Below are 22,247 nucleotides of genomic sequence, written 5' to 3'. Positions count from 1 at the left end.
ATGCATATACTTATTATATATGGATAGAAAACACTCTAAAGTTTCCAAAACTGTTTGAATGGTGTCTGTGAGTATAACAGAACTCATTTGGCAGGCAAAACCCTGAGACATTTTCTGACAGGAAGTGGATACCTGATGTGTTGTATTGACTTTAAACCTATCCCATTGAAAAACACAGGGGTTTAGGAATATTTTGGCACTTCCTATTGCTTCCACTAGATGTCACCAGCCTTTACAAAGTGTTTTGAGTCTTCTGGAGGGAGATCTGACCGAACAAGAGCCATGGAACGGTGATGTCCCATTAGACACCTGGCGCGCTACTTCATGTTGGGTACCCTCGTTCCAATACGTTATAAAAGAGTATGCATTCGTCCACCTTGAATATTATTCATGTTCTGGTTAAAAAGGCCCTAATGATTTATGCTATACAACGTTTGACATGTTTGAACGAACGGAAATATATTTTTTCCCCTCGTTCATGACGAGAAGTCCGGCTGGCTTACATCATGTGCTAACGAGACGGAGATTTTTGGACATAAATGATGAGCTTTTTTGAACAAAACTACATTCGTTATGGACCTGTGATACCTGGAAGTGACATCTGATGAAGAGAATCAAAGGTAATGGATTATTTACATAGTATTTTGAAGATCTCCCCAACATGACGTCTAGTCTGTATCGCAACGCGTATTTTTCTGGGCACAGTGCTCAGATTATTGCAAAGTGTGATTTCCCAGTAAGGTTATTTTTAAATCTGGCAAGTTGATTGCGTTCAAAAGATGTAAATCTATAATTCTTTAAATGACAATATAATATTTTACCAATGTTTTCTAATTTTAATTATTTAATTTGTGACGCTGACTTGACTGCCGGTTATTGGAGGGAAACGATTTCCTCAACATCAATGCCATAGTAAAACGCTGTTTTTGTATATAAATATGAACTTGATAGAACTAAAAATGCATGCATTGTCTAACATAATGTCCTAGGAGTGTCATCTGATGGAGATTGTAAAAGGTTAGTGTATCATTTTAGCTGGTTTTATGGTTTTGGTGACCCTGTCTTTGACTTGACAAAACATTACACACAACTCTTGTAAATGTACTGTCCTAACATACTCTAAATTTATGCTTTCGCCGTAAAACCTTTTTGAAATCGTAAAACGTGGTTAGATTAAGGAGATGTTTATCTTTCAAATGGTGTAACATAGTTGTATTTTTGAAAAATTTGAATTTTGACATTTATTTGGATTCAAATTTGCCGCTCTTGAAATGCACCTGCTGTTGATGGAGTGCACCACGGGTGGCACGCTAGCGTCCCACCTAGCCCCAAGAGGTTAACCTGACATGTATCTACAAGGACGCTGGACGGAACTCCAAGGGCGAATGCATGACAACCGTAAAGAGGGCTTGCCCTTTGGGTTTTTGTCTGCTCAAACCATCGGAAGTTCCATGACTTACCACTCGACAGGGACACATGGCATCCAACTGAGGACCGGACCTACTAAGGCACGCTACTCAAGGGCCTTTGCCTGATCCTACGCCGAGTATACCCAAACAGACCAGCTGGATTCTACTAGACATGGGTTGATTGGGAGTTAGGATCCTGGAAGGGAATAACTCTTAATTATACCAATGATTGAAAACATCCAGGACTAAAAGACAGACGGACACGGAAGTAAATACATAGACAACGTGGAGAAAAAAAGAAGGATCAGATGGGGAGTAACTCCTAGGTTGAACTATGCTTTCCACTTCCGTTGACAAACAGACCTTGACAAGACTCACCTAAACTAACCTTAACCCTAAACTAACCCGTAGTTATATTAAAAAAAATATATATAAAAAAAAATATATATATATATATATATATATATATATATATATATACCCTTAACCTAACCCTAACCCTTACCCTAACCCTTAACCTGTTGGGGCTCGGGGGCAGTATTGAGAAATTTTGAAAAAAATATGTGCCCATTTATAACTGCCTCCTACACCAACTCAGAAGCTAGGATATGCATATTATTAACACATTCGGATAGAAAACACTCTGAATTTTCTAAAACAGTTTGAATGGTGTCTGTAAGTATAACAAAACTCATATTGCAGGCAAAAACCTGTGAAAAATAGATTTAAAAAAATGTGAATTTTGTGACTGTACTATTTAGTGTCATTGTTTTATAGATACCATAGTGAGAAAGGATTCATTTCGCAACACCTACGGCTTCCACTAGATGTCAACGATCTTTATAAAGTTGTTTGAAGCGTCTATGATAAACAGAGAGCAAATTAGAATGCAAGGAAGTTGACATGTCGTCACTTAATTTTTTGCGCCTGCGCATAAATCTGAGAAGCGTGAGTTTGTCATTAATTGTTTATCAAGACATAGGATAGGTTGTGTGAAAATATTACTGATGTTTAACGTTAAAAATGGACCAAAAGATTAATGCTAAACAACGTTTGACATGTTTGAACGAACGTAAATAGATTATTTACTAGGTTTTTTTAGCTTTTCGGCGTGATTTTACAACCCCCCCACCACGTTTTGTGGGAGCATAATGAACGCTAACTACTTGGTGTTATTTGGACATAAATTATGAACTTTGTCAAAAGAAACCACATTTGTTCCGGACCTGGAATTCCTGGCAGTGCCTTCTGATGGAGATAATCAAAGGTAAGGGGATATTTACAATGTTATTATCGATATTAGATGATGCTAACTGTATAGCATAGCTTATTGTTCTTAGCATAGCACCCCGTTTATTGCAAAATGTGATTTCCCAGTAAAGTTATTTTGAGATCTGGCCATTCGGTAGCAATTACGAGATGATAATATATTATTCTTTGAATGACAATATTATAATTTACCAATGTTTTCGAATAGTAATTTTGTTATGTTCACCGGAAGCATTTCAGAGAAGAAAAAAATCTGAATTTCACGCTACTGTAAAATGCTGTTTTTGGATATAAATATGAACTTGATGGAACAAAAAATGCATGTATTGTATAACATAATGTCCTAGGAGTGTCATCTGATGGAGATTGACAAAGGTTAGTGCATAATTCTAGCTGGTTTCTGCTTTTGGTGACGCCTGACCTTGAATTGAAAATGGATGTTTGTACTTTTGTGGCTATGTACTGTCCTAACATAATCTAACTTTATGCTTTTGCCGTAAAGCCTCTTTGAAAATCGAACAATGTGGTTAGATTAAGGAGATGTTTATCTTTTAAATTGTGTAAAATAGTTGATTGTTTGAGAAATTGAAATTATTAGATTTTTGATGTTTTGAATTTCCAGCCTTGTTAGCAATCCCGACTCGGGGTTCATTGCTAACCTGTAGCCCCTAACCCTTAACCTAACCTTAACCCTAACCTTAACCACTCTAACACCTACTCTTACCTTAAACCTAACCTTAACCATCCCTTAACCTAACCTTAACCTGAACCTTAACCTTAACCCTAACCCTAACCCTTTCCCGATTCTGGGTCCGTATCCCTATCCCCCCCATCCTATCCCTGTCCTCCACCCTCAGACCTTTCCCAGACCCCCTGCTCCCACTCCCCCAACAGACACAGAACCCCACATTATACCCATTATCAGCACCTTCTCTGACGTAAACAGACTCCTTCACTCTAGACTGAAAGCCGCTTTCACCCAAACACAACGCACATTTCCCCCCACTTCAGGAATTCAGACCCATATCAGCTTTCCGCAGAAACCCCAACTTAAGGGATCTCTTAATTTTTGCAAAATTTTCCAATAAACCCACTCCTAAACTACCCATTGAACAACAGTATTATAGACAACTCTCACACATTCAAAATCCACATGCACAAACCTCCAGTCCTATCTCACAACTCATGACCATTCAAAGCACTAATATTGTCTATGCCATAACATGCACACTATGCCATAACATTTATATAGGAGAAACCGGTCACACAGTCTTGACACGCCTCAAACAGCACCTCTACACATTTGAAAAAAAATTTTACAAACACACCTGGTCCAACATTTTCAAACCCACCCAACCACCTCCCTCCGTATTACCGGTCTGGAGATGAAATCCACCTGGACCACAGGCCAGAGGAAGGCGGCAGAATCCAGGTGGATTTCAAAACGTAATGCTTTGGCTCCACTGGGCATGAACATGAAAGAATAATAGAAAATAGTGGGAGGGGGTGGGGACCTAATTAAGGGGGCTGGAGGGGCCACTGGAACGAGGAGGAGGTTAAAATAATAAAAAATAAGCATTTGATTGCTGAACCTGGTGGTGTCTTTTTTTGTAGTTGGTGCTGAATTTTACTATATTATACATTTTAACACGACAGGTGATTCCTTCATCTTATTTACTTGATTATTTATTCAACTTTTAAAAGAAATCAAATGTTTATTTTTTAGTTATCTAATTGATCTGGTGGGCGTGTTTTAATGTGATTTTATATGAAATTTGGTTTAAGGTTAAACATTTTACTCCCAGGTTGTTTTTGGATGATTGTCCTCCTCCTACTTTTGAATTGTTGTGGATGGCCCCTCAGAGCTCTCAGTCTCCCATGTCCTCCCACTTTCTCCAGACCGGTAGGGGGTGCAATAGGCCCGTGCAACCCAAGGTTTGACACCAACACAAACATAAACCCTCTTAAACCTAACCCTAACCCTAACCCTAATCCAGGCACTTGTCATCTCCCGTCTGGATTACTGCAACTCGCTGTTGGCTGGGCTCCCTGCCTGTGCCATTAAACCCTACAACTCATCCAGAACGCCGCAGCCCGTCTGGTGTTCAACCTTCCCAAGTTCTCTCACGTCACCCCGCTCCTCCGCTCTCTCCACTGGCTTCCAGTTGAAGCTCGCATCCGCTACAAGACCATGGTGCTTGCCTGCACGGAGCTGTGAGGGGAACGGCACCTCCGTACCTTCAGGCTCTGATCAGACCCTACACCCAAACAAGGGCACTGCGTTCATCCACCTCTGGCCTGCTCGCCTCCCTACCTCCGAGGAAGCACAGTTCCCGCTCAGCCCAGTCAAAACTGTTCGCTGCTCTGGCACCCCAATGGTGGAACAAGCTCCCTCACGACGCCAGGACAGCGGAGTCAATCACCACCTTCCGGAGACACCTGAAACCCCACCTCTTTAAGGAATACCTGGGATAGGATAAAGTAATCCTTCTAACCCCCCCACCCCTAAAAGATTTAGATGTACTATTGTAAAGTGGTTGTTCCACTGGATATCATAAGGTGAATGCACCAATCTGTAAGTCGCTCTGGATAAGAGCGTCTGCTAAATGACGTATGTGTAAATGTAAACGTAATATCAGAACATCAGACATGTTAATATGTGTTGTAGTGGTTTAATAATATCAGAACATCGGACATGTTAATATGTGTTGTAGTGGTTTAATAATATCAGAACATCAGACATGTTAATATGTGTTGTAGTGGTTTAATAATATCAGAATATCAGACATGTTAATATGTGGATGGGCATTACTCTGGATCAGAAGGTTGGGTTTTGGTTGGGGAGATGGATGGGCATTACTCTGGATCAGAAGGTTGGGTTTTGGTTGGGGAGGTTGATGGGCATTACTCTGGATCAGAAGGTTGGGTTTTGGTTGGGGAGGTGGATGGGCATTACTCTGGATCAGAAGGTTGGGTTTTGGTTGGGGAGGTGGATGGGCATTACTCTGGATCAGAAGGTTGGGTTTTGGTTGGGGAGGTGGATGGGCATTACTCTGGATCAGAAGGTTGGGTTTTGGTTGGGGAGGTTGATGGGCATTACTCTGGATCAGAAGGTTGGGTTTTGGGTTGGGGAGATGGATGGGCATTACTCTGGATCAGAAGGTTGGGTTTTGGTTGGGGAGGTGGATGGGCATTACTCTGGATCAGAAGGTTGGGTTTTGGTTGGGGAGGTGGATGGGCATTACTCTGGATCAGAAGGTTGGGTTTTGGTTGGGGAGACGGATGGGCATTACTCTGGATCAGAAGGTTGGGTTTTGGTTGGGGAGGCGGATGGGCATTACTCTGGATCAGAAGGTTGGGTTTTAGTTGGGGAGGTGGATGGGCATTACTCTGGATCAGAAGGTTGGGTTTTGGTTGGGGAGGTGGGATGGGCATTACTCTGGATCAGAAGGTTGGGTTTTGGTTGGGGAGGTTGATGGGCATTACTCTGGATCAGAAGGTTGGGTTTTGGTTGGGGAGGTTGATGGGCATTACTCTGGATCAGAAGGTTGGGTTTTGGTTGGGGAGGTGGATGGGCATTACTCTGGATCAGAAGGTTGGGTGTCTGATCCCAGTATTTTTTAATTTATACTGAACAAAAATATAACGCAACATGCAACAATATCAAAGATTTTACTGAGTTACAGTTCATAGAAGGAAATCCATCAGTTGAAATAAATAAATGAGGTCCTAATCTATGGATTTCACATGACTGGGCAGGGGCTCAGCAATGAGTGGCCCCTGGGAGGGCATAGGCCCACCCACTTGGGAGCCGGGTCTACCCACTGGGGAGGCATTCCCAGCCAATCAGAATTATTTTTCCCCCACAAAAGGGTTTTATTACACACAGAAATACTCCTGTGCACCCCTCCCCATCCGCAGATGATGATCCCGCCAGGTGAAGAAGCCAGATGTGGAGATCCTGAGCTGGCGTGGTTACACGTGTAGGTTATGAGGCCGGTGGAATGTACTGCAAAAATCTCAAAAATGATGTTGGTTATGGTATAGAAATTCATTCAACACTCTGACAACAGCTCTGGTGGACATTCCTGCAGTCAGCATGCCAATTACACGCTCCCCTCAAAACTTGAGTTGTGGCATTGCATTGTGGAACAAAACTGCACATTTTAGGTGCCTTTTATTGTCCCCAGCACAAGGTGCACCTGTGTAATGATCATGCTGTGTAATTAACTTCTTGATATGCCACACCTGTCAGGTGGGTGAATTATCTTGGCAAAAGGAGAAATGCTCACTAACAGGGATGTAAAACACAGTTGTGTAATAAATGTGAGAGAAATCCAGCTTTTTGTGCTTATCGAACATTTCTACAATTTTTTATTTCAGCTCATGAAAACTCGGACCAACACTTTACATGTTGCGTTAATATTTTTGTTCAGTATATATCTTTTTTTACCCCCAAACTTTAACCCTTAATCTTATATATTTGACGTTTGGTGAAACTAAACGATACTGAGCAGGAGTCAACCCAGGTGTCAAAAACACTTCGAAATGTAACGTTGGAGAAAGTGGATAAAAGTCTAATTCTACAGTGAGACTGGGAGAGCTTGTTGGTGTGTGTGTGTTCAGTGTGTGAGTTACATGTGTATATCAGTGTGTGTGTGTGTGTATCAGTGTGTGAGTTATGTGTGTATCCGTGTGTTGTGTATCAGTGTGTGTGTAATGTGTGTATCAGTGTGTGTGTTTATCAGTGTGTGTGTGTATCAGTGTGTGTGTGTATGTGTATCAGTGTGTGAGTTATGTGTGTATCAGTGTGTGTGTGTGTGTGTGTGTGTGTGTGTGTGTGTGTGTGTGTGTGTGTGTGAGTATGTGTCAGTGTGTGTGTGTGTATCAGTGTGTGAGTTATGTGTGTGTGTGTGTGTGTGTGTGTGTGAGTTATGTGTGTATCAGTGTGTGAGTGTGTGTCAGTGTGTGAGTTATGTGTGTATCAGTGTGTGTGTGTGTGGGTGTGTGTGTGTGTGTGTGTGTGTGTGTGTGAGTTATGTGTGTATCAGTGTGTGAGTGTGTGAGTCATGTGTGTATCAGTGTGTGAGTGTGTATCAGTGTGTGTGAGTGTGTATCAGTGTGTGAGTGTGTATCAGTGTGTGTGTATCAGTGTGTAGAGTGTGTGAGTTATGTGTGTATTGGTGTGTGTGTGTGTGTCAGTGTGTGTGTGTAGAAGTGTGTGTGTGTATCAGTGTGTGTGTGTGAGTTATGTGTGTGTTGTGTGCATGTAGTGTGTGTGTCAGTGTGTGTGTGTGAGTTATGTGTGTAGTCAGTGTGTGAGCTGGGTGTATCAGTGCGTGTAGAGTGAGTTATGTGTGTGTCAGTGTGTGAGTTGTGTGTGTGGGTGAGTTATGTGTGTGTGAGTGTGTGTCCCTGACAGACGCAGCGTAACCACGAACAGTGATTACTATTCAGTTGTCCGCTGGCGTGGTATCATCGCACAGTCCTCTGTCCGCCAAGCCATGACCTTCCAGTTATCAGGCTGGCCCGGCTTCCACTGGCTAAACACACACACACACACACACACACACACACACACACACACACACACACGGTCAGAAAACACAGGCACCGACCCTGTACAACTCACATTACAGCCAAGAAGGACTCACACATTCAAAGAACACAGATAAATGGACACTTACGGGTCCAAAACATACCATAAAGAGCTAATGATACACACACACACACACCACCAGAACACACACTACCAGAACACACACACACTACCAGAACACACACACACTACCAGAACACACACACACCACCAGAACACACACACACTACCAGAACACACACGCGCCACCAGAACACACACACGCTACCAGAACACACACACTACCAGAACACACACACGTTACCAGAACACAGTGGTGGTGGTACCTGCGGTCCATGATGTAAGGTGATCCATCCACCCACTCCCAGTCTCCTGTTTCTCATCTGACAGTCCAATCCAGAAGAACAGCGGCTTGGTACCGCCTGTCACAAAGTCCTGGCAACACACACACACACACACACACACACACACACACACAAGAGCTAGGACATGTGTCCGCGCGGTGGTGTTTGTGTAGTGTGCCACGTGGTGTCTTACCAGTCCTGTTAGTCTTCAGTACAGCCAGATGGGCGCTGTGGTTAGTGCAGAAATCCCTAGCCTGGTCTCCATGGGCAACCCGTCAGAGGAGAAGAAGTAGTGCAGGAGGAGGAACCAGACAACACCCAGCCTAGTGGGAGACAGCACCCTGACGCTGTGACTACACAAACACAGATTAGCAATAGTAGCAGGATGAGTGGGACCAGACAACACCCAGCCTAGTGGACAGCACCCTGACGCTGTGACTACACAAACACAGATTACAATAGTGGTGCAGGATGAGGGACCAGACAACACCCAGCCTAGTGGACAGCACCCTGACGCTGTGACTACACAAACACAGTTTACAATAGGTAGCAGGATGAGGAACCAGACAACACCCAGCCTAGTGGGACAGCACACCTGACGCTGTGACACACAAACACAGTTTACGACAGTAGCAGGATGAGGGACCAGACAACACCCAGCCTAGTGGACAGCACCCGACGCTGTGACTACACAAACACAGATTACAATAGTAGCAGGATGAGGGACCAACAACACCCAGCCTAGTGGACAGCACCCTGACGCTGTGACTACGCAAACACAGATTACAATAGTAGCAGGATGAGGGACCGACAACACCCAGCCCAGTGGACAGCACTGACGTGTCACAAACACAGATTACAATAGTAGCAGGATGAGGGACCAGACAACACCCAGCCCAGTGGACAGCACCCTGACGCTGTGACTACACAAACACAGATTAAATAGTAGCAGGATGAGGGACCAGACAACACCCAGCCTAGTGGACAGCAACCCTGACGCTGTGACTACACAAACACAGATTACAGCAGTAGCAGGATGAGGGACCAGACAACACCCAGCCTAGTGGACAGCACCCTGACGCTGTGACTACACAAACACAGATTACAATAGGAGCAGGATGAGGGACCAGACAACACCCGAGCCTAGTGGACAGCACCCCTGACGCTGTGACTACACAAACACAGATTACAATAGTAGCAGGAGGAGGAAACCAGACAACACCCAGCCTAGTGGACAGCACCCTGACGCTGTGTGGACTACACAAACACAGATTACAATAGTAGCAGGATGAGGGACCAAGACAAACACCCAGCCTAGTGGACAAAGCACCCTGACGCTGTGACTACACAAACACAGATTACAATAGTAGCAGGATGAGGGACCAGACAACACCCAGCCTAGTGGACAGCACCCTGACGCTGTGACTACACAAACACAGATTACAATAGTAGCAGGATGAGGGGACCAGACAACACCCAGCCTAGTGGACAGCACCCTGACGCTGTGACTACACAAACACAGATTACGATAGTAGCAGGATGAGGGACCAGACAACACCCAGCCTAGTGGACAGCACCCTGACGCTGTGACTACACAAACACAGATTACAATAGTAGCAGGATGAGGGACCAGACAACACCCAGCCCAGTGGACAGCACCCTGACGCTGTGACTACACAAACACAGATTACAATAGTAGCAGGATGAGGGACCAGACAACACCCAGCCACAGTGGACAGCACCCTGACGCTGTGACTACACAAACACAGATTACAATAGTAGCAGGATGACGAGGGGACCAGACAACACCCACCTAGTGGACAGCACCTGACGCTGTGACTACACAAACAGCAGATGTAGCAATAGTAGCAGGATGAGGGACCAGACAACACCCAGCCTAGTGGAGCAGCACCCTGACGCTGTGACTACACAAACACAGATTACAATAGTAGCAGGTATGAGGGACCAGGACAACACCCAGCCTAGTGGACAGCACACCTGACGCTGTGACTACACAAACACAGATTACAATAGTAGCAGGATGAGGGGACCAGACAAACACCCAGCCGAGAGGACAGCACCCTGACGCTGTGACTACACAAACACAGATTACACTAGTAGCAGGATGAGGGACCAGACAACACCCAGCCTAGTGGACGGCACCCTGACGCTGTGACTACACAAACACAGATTACAATAGTAGCAGGATGAGGGACCAGACAACACCCAGCCTAGTGGACAGCACCTGACGCTGTGACTACAGCAAACACAGATTGACAATAGTAGCAGGATGAGGGACCAGACAACACCCAGCCTAGATGGACAGCACCCTGACGCTGTGACTACACAAACACAGATTACAATAGTAGCAGGAGGAGGGACCAGACAACACCCAGCCTAGTGGATCGCACCCTGACGCTGTGACTACACAAACACAGATTACAATAGTAGCAGGATGAGGGACCAACAACACCCAGAGAATGGACAGCACACCCGGACGCTGTGACTACACACAAACACAGATTACAATAGTAGCAGGATGAGGGACCAGACAAACACCCAGCCTAGTGGACAGCACCCTGACGCCGTGACTACACAAACACAGATTACGAATAGTAGGAGGATGAGGGGACCAGACAACACCCAGCCTAGTGGACAGCACCCTGACGCTGTGACTACACAAACACAGATTACAATAGTAGCAGGATGAGGGACCAGACAACACCCAGCCTAGTGGACAGCACCTGACGCTGGGACTACACAAAACACAGATTACAATAGTAGCAGGAGGAGGGACCAGACAACACCCCAGCCCAGTGGACAGCACCTGACGCTGTGACTACAACAAACACAGATTACAATAGTGGCAGGATGAGGGACCAGACAACACCCAGCCTAGTGGACAGCACCCTGACGCTGTGACTACAACAAACACAGATTACAATAGTAGCGGGATGAGGGACCAGACAACACCCAGCCCAGGGACAGCACCTGACGCTGTGACTACACAAACACAGATTACAATAGTAGCAGGATGAGGGACCAGACAACACCCGGGCCTAGTGGACAGCACCCTGACGCTGTGACTACAGCAAACACAGATTACGATAGTAGCAGGATGAGGGACCAGACAACACTCCAGCCTAGTGGACAGCACCCTGACGCTGTGACTACACAAACACAGATTACAATAGTAGCAGGATGAGGGGACCAGACAACACCCAGCCTAGTGGACAGCACCCTGACGCTGTGGGACTACACAAACACAGATTACAATAGTAGCAGGATGAGGGACCAGACAACACCCAGCCTAGTGGACAGCACCCTGACGCTGTGACTACACAAACACAGATTACAATAGTAGCAGGAGGAGGAACCAGACAACACCCAGCCTAGTGGACAGCACCCTGACGCTGTGACTACACAAACACAGATTACAATAGTAGCAGGATGAGGGACCAGACAACACCCAGCCTAGTGGACAGCACCTCTGACGCTGTGACTACACAAACACAGATTACAATAGTAGCAGGATGAGGGACCAGACAACACCCAGCCTAGTGGACAGCACCCTGACGCTGTGACTACACAAACACAGATTACAATAGTAGCAGGATGAGGGACCAGACAACACCCAGCCTAGTGGACAGCACCCTGACGCTGTGACTACACAAACACAGATTACAATAGTAGCAGGATGAGGGACCAGACAACACCCAGCCTAGTGGACAGCACCCTGACGCTGTGACTACACAAACACAGATTACAATAGTAGCAGGATGAGGGACCAGACAACACCCAGCCTAGTGGACAGCACCCTGACGCTGTGACTACACAAACACAGATTACAATAGTAGCAGGATGAGGGACCAGACAACACCCAGCCTAGTGGACAGCACCTTGACGCTGTGACTACACAAACACAGATTACAATAGTAGCAGGATGAGGGACCAGACAACACCCGAGCCTAGTGGACAGCACCTGACGCTGTGACTACACAAACACAGATTACAAGTAGCAGCAGGATGAGGGACCAGACAACACCCAGCCTAGTGGACAGCACCCTGACGCTGTGACTACACAAACACAGAATTACAATAGTAGCAGGATGAGGGACCAGACAACACCCAGCCTAGTGGACAGCACCCTGACGCTGTGACTACACAAACACAGATTACAATAGTAGCAGGATGAGGGACCAGACAACACCCAGCCTAGTGGACAGCACCCCCTGACTGCTGACTACACAAACACAGATTACAATAGTAGCAGGATGAGGGAGCCAGACAACACCCAGCCTAGTGGACAGCACCCTGCCGCTGTGACTACACAAACACAGAGATTACAATAGTAGCAGGATGAGGGACCAGACAACACCCAGCCTAGTGGACAGCACCCTGACGCTGTGACTACAGCAAACACAGATTACAATAGTGGCAGGATGAGGTACCAGACAACACCCAGCCTAGTGGACAGCACCCTGACGCTGTGACTACACAAACACAGATTACATAGTAGCAGGATGAGGGACCAGACAACACCCAGCCTAGTGGACAATAGACACACCCTACAAATAGACAGACAGACACACTACACACATAGACACACATAGACACACAGACACACAGACACACCATACACATAGACACACAGACACACAGACACACCATACACAGGGACACACAGACACACTATACACATAGACACACAGACACACAGACACACCATACACAGGGACACACAGACACACAGACACACCATACACATAGACACACAGACACACAGACACACCATACACATAGACACACAGACACACCATACACATAGACACACAGACACACCATACACATAGACACACAGACACACAGACACACCATACACATAGACACACAGACACACCATACACAGGGACACACAGACACACAGACACACTATACACATAGACACACAGACACACCATACACATAGACACACAGACACACAGACACACCATACACAGGGACACACAGACACACAGACACACCATACACATAGACACACAGACACACCATACACATAGACACACAGACACACCATACACATAGACACACAGACACACCATACACATAGACACACAGACACACAGACACACCATACACATAGACACACCATACACATAGACACACAGACACACAGACACACCATACACATAGACACACAGACACACCATACACATAGACACACAGACACACAGACACACCATACACATAGACACACCATACACACCAGACACACAGACACACCATACACAGGGACACACAGACACACAGACACACCATACACATAGACACACAGACACACCATACACATAGACACACAGACACACAGACACACCATACACATAGACACACAGACACACAGACACACATACACACCATACACATAGACACACAGACACACATACACACCATACACATAGACACACAGACACACCATACACACCATACACATAGACACACCATACACATAGACACACAGACACACAGACACACAGACACACCATACACATAGACACACCATACACACCATACACACCATACACATAGACACACAGACACACAGACACACCATACACAGGGACACACAGACACACAGACACACCATACACATAGACACACAGACACACCATACACATAGACACACAGACACACAGACACACCATACACATAGACACACAGACACACAGACACACCATACACATAGACACACAGACACACCATACACATAGACACACAGACACACAGACACACAGACACACCATACACATAGACACACAGACACACAGACACACCATACACATAGACACACAGACACACCATACACATAGACACACAGACACACAGACACACCATACACAGGGACACACAGACACACAGACACACTATACACATAGACACACAGACACACCATACACATAGACACACAGACACACAGACACACAGACACACCATACACATAGACACAGGGACACACCTCAGGGTAAAGTTTTTTTACCCTTGCTAGTGTTGATATAAAGGGCTGATTTTGTCCGTTTTCCCACTTACAAAGAAATGATCAGTCTATCATTTTAATGGTAGGTTTATTTGAACAGTGAGAGACAGAATAACAACAAAAATATCCAGAAAAACGAATGTCAAAAATGTTATAAATTGATTTGCATTTTAATGATGGAAATAAGTATTTGACCCCTCTCAATCAGAAAGATTTCTGGCTCCCAGGTGTCTTTTATACAGGTAACAAACTGAGATTAGGAGCACACTCTTAAAGGAGTGCTCCTAATCTCAGTTTGTTACCTGTATAAAAGACACCTGTTCACAGAAGCAATCAATCAATCAGATTCCAAACTCTCCACCATGGCCAAGACCAAAGAGCTCTCCAAGGATGTCAAGGACAAGATTGTAGACCTACACAAGGCTGGAATGGGCTACAAGACCATCGCCAAGCAGCTTGGTGAGAAGGTGACAACAGTTGGTGCGATTATTCGCAAATGGAAGAAACACAAAAGAACTGTCAATCTCCCTCGGCCGGGGCTCCATGCAAGATCTCACCTCGTGGAGTTGCAATGATCATGAGAACGGTGAGGAATCAGCCCAGAACTACACGGGAGGATCTTGTCAATGATCTCAAGGCGGCTGGGACCATAGTCACCAAGAAAACAATTGGTAACACACTACGCTGTGAAGGACTGAAATCCTGCAGCGCCCGCAAGGTCCCCCTGCTCAAGAATACATATACATTCCCGTCTGAAGTTTGCCAATGAACATCTGAATGATTCAGAGGACAACTGGTGAAAGTGTTGTGGTCAGATGAGACCAAAGTGGAGCTCTTTGGCATCAACTCAACTCACCATGTTTGGAGGAGGAGGAATGCTGCCTATGACCCCAAGAACACCATCCCCACCGTCAAACATGGAGGTGGAAACATTATGCTTTGGGGGGGTTTTTCTGCTAAGGGGACAGGACAACTTCACCGCATCAAAGGGACGATGGACGGGGCCATGTGCCGTCAAATCTTGGGTGAGAACCTCCTTCCCTCAGCCAGGGCATTGAAAATGGGTCGTGGATGGGTATTCCAGCATGACAATGACCCAAAACACACGGCCAAGGCAACAAAGGAGTGGCTCAAGAAGAAGCACATTAAGGTCCTGGAGTGGCCTAGCTAGTCTCCAGACCTTAATCCCATAGAAAATCTGTGGAGGGAGCTGAAGGTTCGAGTTGCCAAACGTCAGCATCGAAACCTTAATGACTTGGAGAAGATCTGCAAAGAGGAGTGGGACAAAATCCCTCCTGAGATGTGTGCAAACCTGGTGGCCAACTACAAGAAACGTCTGACCTCTGTGATTGCCAACAAGGGTTTTGCCACCAAGTACTTAGTCATGTTTTGCAAAGGGGTCAAATACTTATTTCCCTCATTAAAATGCAAATCATTTTATAAAAATTTTGACATGTGTTTTTCTGGATTTTTTTGTTGTTATTCTGTCTCTCACTGTTCAAATAAACCTACCATTAAAATTATAGACTGATCATTTCTTTGTCAGTGGGCAAACGTACAAAATCAGCAGGGGATCAAATACTTTTCCCCCCCACTGTAGTTTTAATACATGTAACCCTAACCCATGTAACCCTAACCCATGTAACCCTAACCCTAACCCATGTAACCCTAACCCTAACTCATGTAACCTTAACCCATGTAACCCTAACCCATGTAACCCTAACCCATGTAACCCATGTAACCTAACCACTAACCCTTAACCCTAACCCATGTAACCCTAACCCATCTAACCCATGTAACCCTAACCTTAACCCTAACCCTAACCCATGTAACCCTAACCCACCCGAAACCCTAACCTTAACCCTAACCCTAACCCATCTAACCCTAACCCATGTAACCTAACCTTAACCCATGTAACCCTAACCTAACCCTAACCCATGTAACCCTAACCCTAACCCATGTAACCCTAACCCATGTAACCCATGTAACCCTAACCCTAACCCATGTAACCCTAACCCTAACCCATGTAACCCATGTAACCCATGTAACCCTAACCCTAACCCATGTAACCCTAACCCTAACCATGTAACCCATGTAACCCATGTAACCCTAACCCATGTAACCCTAACCCATGTAACCCTAACCCTAACCCATGTAACCCTAACCCTAACCCATGTAACCCATGTAACCCATGTAACCTAACCCCTAACCCATGTAACCCTAACCCTAACCTAACCCATGTAACCCTAACCTAACCCTAACCCATGTAACCCTAACCCATGTAACCCATGTAACCCTAACCCATGTAACCCTAACCTTAACCCATGTAACCCTAACCTTAACCCATGTAACCCTAACCCATTGTAACCCTAACCCATGTAACCCTAACCCTAACCCATGTAACCCTAACCCATGTAACCTAACCCATGTAACCCTAACCCATCTAACCCCTAACCCATGTAACCCTAACCCATGTAACCCTAACCCATGTAACCCTAACCCATGTAACCCATGTAACCCTAACCCATGTAACCCTAACCCTAACCCATGTAACCCTAACCCATGTAACCCATGTAACCCTAACCCATGTAACCCTAACCCTAACCCATGTAACCCTAACCCTAACCCATGTAACCCATGTAACCCTAACCCATGTAACCCTAACCCTAACCCATCTAACCCTAACCCAGTAACCTAACCCTAACCCATGTAACCCTAACCCATGTAACCCAACCCAACCCATGTAACCCTAACCCATGTAACCCTAACCCATGTAACCCGTAACCCTAACCCATGTAACCCATCAACCCTAACCCATGTAACCCTAACCCATGTAACCCATGTAACCCTAACCCATGTAACCCATGTAACCCTAACCTAACCCATGTAACCCTAACCCATGTAACCCTAACCCATGTAACCCATGTAACCCTAACCCATGTAACCCATCTAACCCTAACCCATGTAACCCTAACCCTAACCCATCTAACCCAACGTAACCTTAACCCTAACCCATGTAACCCTAACCCATGTAACCCTTAACCTAACCCATGTAACCCTAACCCATGTAACCCATGTAACCTAACCCATGTAACCCATGTAACCCTAACCCATGTAACCCATGTAACCCTAACCCATGTAACCCATGTAACCCTAACCCATGTAACCCATGTAACCCTAACCCCTGTAACCCATGTAACCCCTAACCCATGTAACCCCATGTAACCTAACCCATGTAACCCATGTAACCCTAACCCATGTAACCCATGTAACCCTAACCCATGTAACCCATGTAACCCTAACCCTAACCCATGTAACCCTAACCCATGTAACCCATGTAACCCTAACCCATGTAACCCATCTAACCCTAACCCATGTAACCCTTAACCCTAACCCATGTAACCTAACCCATGTAACCCATGTAACCCTAACCCTAACCCATGTAACCCAACCCATGTAACCCTGTAACCCTAACCCATGTAACCCAACCCATGTAACCCATAACCCTAACCCATGTAACCTACCCTAATAACCCATGTAACCCATGTAACCCTAACCCATGTAACCCATGTAACCCTAACCCATGTAACCCATGTAACCCTAACCCATGTAACCCATGTAACCCTAACCCTAACCCATGTAACCCTAACCCATGTTGACTCTTCCAGTCTGTAAACATAGTGAGTGTGTTTACCATTGTGCAGGACTCTGTTTATGGAACACTTCAATACGGCTACAGCAGAACGAAGAGACTCCACCTGATCCAATTCCTTCACCGACTCAGACACTATCACACACAGAACACACACACACACACCACATACACCACACACACACACACACACACACACACACACACACACACACACACACACACCACACCACACAGATCGTACCAATGAATGTTACATGATGTGCTGTATCTAACAGTCATATTGTTCATGTCTCATCAATGATGTGATAGTTCAGTTTGAGGGATCAGCAGACAATATATCTATATATAATATATAATATATACCTGAATCCAGCTTTCGTTCTGTCATTTCCATGGTGATCTTCTGCCTTACAATCTCCTTCTGCAACTCCGCCTCTGGAGGCATAGAGAGATACAATGTGTGTGTGTGTGGTGTGTTTGTGTGATGTGTGTGTGGTGTGTTTGTGTGGTGTGTGTGTGGTGTGTTTGTGTGGTGTGTGTGTGGTGTGTTTGTGTGGTGTGTGTGTGGTGTGTTTGTGTGTGTGTGTGTGCATGGTATTTGTGCAGTGGTAAATAATTAGTGCATTTTGGGATTGGTTTAACCCTTAACAGTGAAAACAGGGTGGTATGTGGGTGTGTATGTATGTGGGTGTGTATGTATGTGGGTGTGTATGTATGTGGGTGGGTGTGTATGTATGTGGGTGTGTATGTATGTGGGTGTGTGTGTATGTGGGTGTGTATGTATGTGGGTGTGTATGTATGTGGGCGTGTGTGTATGTGGGTGTGTGTGTATGTATGTGGGTGTGTATTCATCGTATGTGGGTGTGTGTGTGTCGGCATCGAGTAATTGTCTCTGGCCCCCTCCCAGTTAGGGGGAGTGATGAGCTCTACAGCAGAGAGTCTCTGGCCCCCTCCCAGTTAGGGGGAGTGATGAGCTCTACAGCAGAGTCTCACAACTCAATCGCTGGTTGAAAACTGTTTTCTGCCCCTCCCAAAATTATCTAGAATTTGTAGATAATTGGCCCTCTTTCTGGGACTCACCCACAAACAGGACCAAGCCTGGCCTGCTGAGGAGTGACGGACTCCATCCTAGCTGGAGGGGTGTTCTCATCTTATCTACGAACATAGACAGGGCTCTAACTCCTCTAGCACCACAATGAGAGAGGGTGCAGGCCAGGCAGCAGGCTGTTAGCCAGCCTGCCAGCTTAGTGGAGTCTGCCACTAGCACAGTCAGTGTAGTCAGCTCAGCTATCCCCATTGAGACCGTGTCTGTGCCTCGATCTAGGTTGGGCAAAACTAAACATGGCGGTGTTCGCCTTAGCAATCTCACTAGAATAAAGACCTCCTCTGTTCCAGCCATTATTGAAAGAGATTGTGATACCTCACATCTCAAAATTGGGTTACTTAATGTTAGATCCCTCACTTCCAAGGCAGTTATAGTCAATTAACTAATCACTGATCATAATCTTGATGTGATTGGCCTGACTGAAACATGGCTTAAGCCTGATGAATTTACTGTGTTAAATGAGGCCTCACCTCCTGGTTACACTAGTGACCATACCCCCGCGCATCCCGCAAAGACAGAGGTGTTGCTAACATTTACGATAGCAAATTTCAATTTTACCAAAGAAACCCCGATGTTTTCGTCTTTTGAGCTTCTAGTCATGAAATCTTTGCAGCCAATCACTTTTTATAGCACCTGTTTACAGGCCTCCTGGGCCATATGCAGTGTTCCTCACTGAGTTCCCTGAATTCCTATTTGACCTTGTAGTCATAGCAGATAATATTCTAATTTTTGGTGACTTTAATATTCACATGGAAAAGTCCACAGACCCACTCCAAAAGGCTTTCGGAGCCATCATCGACTCAGTGGGTTTTGTCCAACATGTCTCTGGACCTACTCACTGCCACAGTCATACTCTGGACCTAGTTTTGTCCCATGGAATAAATGTTGTGGATCTAAATGTTTTTCCTCATAATCCTGGACTATCAGACCACCATTTTATTACGTTTGCAATTGCAACAAATAATCTGCTCAGACCCCAACCAAGGAGCATTAAAAGTCGTGCTATAAATTCTCAGACAACCCAAAGATTCCTTGATGCCCTTCCAGACTGCCTCTGCCTACCCAAGGACGTCAGAGGACAAAAATCAGTTAACCACCTAACCGAGGAACTCAATTTAACCTTGCGCAATACCCTAGATGCAGTTGCACCCCTAAAAACTAAAAACATCTGTCATAAGAAACTAGCTCCCCGGTATACAGAAAATACACGAGCTCTGAAGCTTCCAGAAAATAGGAACGGAAATGGCGCTACACCAAACTGGAAGTCTTCCGACTAGCTTGGAAAGACAGTACCGTGCAGTATCGAAGAGCCCTCACTGCTGCTCCATCATCCTATTAGTCCAACTTAATTGAGGAAAATAAGAACAATCCAAAATGTGTTTTTGATACTGTCGCAAAGCTAACTAAAAAGCAGCATTCCCCAAGAGAGGATGGCTTTCACTTCAGCAGTGATGAATTCATGAACTTCTTTGAGGGAAAGATCATGATCATTAGAAAGCAAATTACTCCAAAGCTCAGTTGTCCTGAGTCTGCACAACTCGGCCTTGTCTCAGGATGGTAAGTTGTGTTGAAGACATCCCTCTAGTGGTGTGGGGGAGATCTTTGTGGGCTTGGCCTTGTCCAGGATGGTAAGTTGTGGTTGAAGACATCCCTCTAGTTTGGAGCTTTGTGGCTATACTCGGCCTTGTCTCAGGATGGTAAGTTGGTGGTTGAAGACATCCCTCTAGTGGTTGGGGAGATCTTTTGAATCGGGGTCTTTGTGGGCTATACTCGGCCTTGTCTCAGGATGGTAAGTTGGTGGTTGGAGATATCCCTCTAGTGGTGTGGGGGCTGTGCTTTGGCAAAGTGGGTGGGGTTATATCCTGCCTGTTTGGCCCTGTCCGAGGGTATCATCAGATGGGGCCACAGTGTCTCCTGACCCCTCCTGTCTCAGCCTCCAGTATTTATGCTGCAGTAGTTTATGTGTCGGGGGCTAGGGTCAGTCTGTTATATCTGGAGTATTTCTCCTGTCTTATCCGGGGTCCTGTGTGAATTTAAGTATGCTCTCTCTAATTCTCTCTTTCTCTCTCTCGGAGGACTTGTTACACCCTCGACAACCACTGTGATTATTATTATTTGACCATGCTGGTCATTTATGAACATTTGAACATCTTGGCCATGTTCTGTTATAATCTCCACCCGGCACAGCCAGAAGAGGACTGGCCACCCCTCAGAACCTGGTTCCTCTGGTCTACCCAGTACAGCCAGTAGAGGACTGGTCACCCCTCAGAACCTGGTTCCTCTGGTCTACCCAGTACAGCCAGAAGAGGACTGGCCACCCCTCATAGCCTGGTTCCTCTCTAGGTTTCTTCCTAGCCACCGTGCTTCTACACCTGCATTGCTTGCTGTTTGGGGTTTTAGGCTGGGTTTCTGTACAGCACTTTGAGACATCAGCTGATGTAAGAAGGGCTTTAGAAATACATTTGATTGATATGCTGGGTGTGTGGGTGTGTGTATATGCGTGTGGTGTGTTTGTGGGTGTGTGTGGGTGTGTAGGTATGTGTTTTTGGGTGTGGTGGTGTGGTTGTGTAGGTGTGGGGTTTTGTGTGTGTGTGGGTGTGGTTGTGTAGGTGTGTAGGTATGGGTGTGTGTGTGGTGTGTGGTGGTGTGTGGTGGTGTGTGGTTGTGGGTGTGGGTGTGGTTGTGGTTGTGGGTGTGTGTGTGGTGTGTGTGGGTGTGTGTGTGGGTGTGTGGGTGTGGTTGTGGTGTGTGGTGATGTGTGGTGTAGGGTTTTTGGGTGTGTAGGTGTGTGTGGTTGTGAGTGTGGTGTGTGGTGGTGAGTGTGTGTGGGTGTGT

General features: G+C 45.8%; 1 long non-coding RNA gene across 1 annotated transcript; it reads left to right on the top strand.

Moving 5' to 3' along the window:
* Window positions 1-5,418: 5,418 nt before the first annotated feature.
* On the top strand, window positions 5,419-21,153 carry LOC123728681 (uncharacterized). Its single transcript, XR_006760292.1, has 4 exons — window positions 5,419-5,803; window positions 6,045-6,280; window positions 6,810-6,811; window positions 21,140-21,153. It is a non-coding gene; the product is annotated as an uncharacterized lncRNA (long non-coding RNA).
* Window positions 21,154-22,247: the final 1,094 nt, after the last annotated feature.

This window comes from Salmo salar, chromosome ssa18 (genome assembly GCF_905237065.1).
Source record: "Salmo salar chromosome ssa18, Ssal_v3.1, whole genome shotgun sequence".
NCBI classification, from domain to species: Eukaryota; Metazoa; Chordata; class Actinopteri; order Salmoniformes; family Salmonidae; genus Salmo; species Salmo salar.
This window is presented reverse-complemented; position numbering and strand designations above follow the sequence as displayed.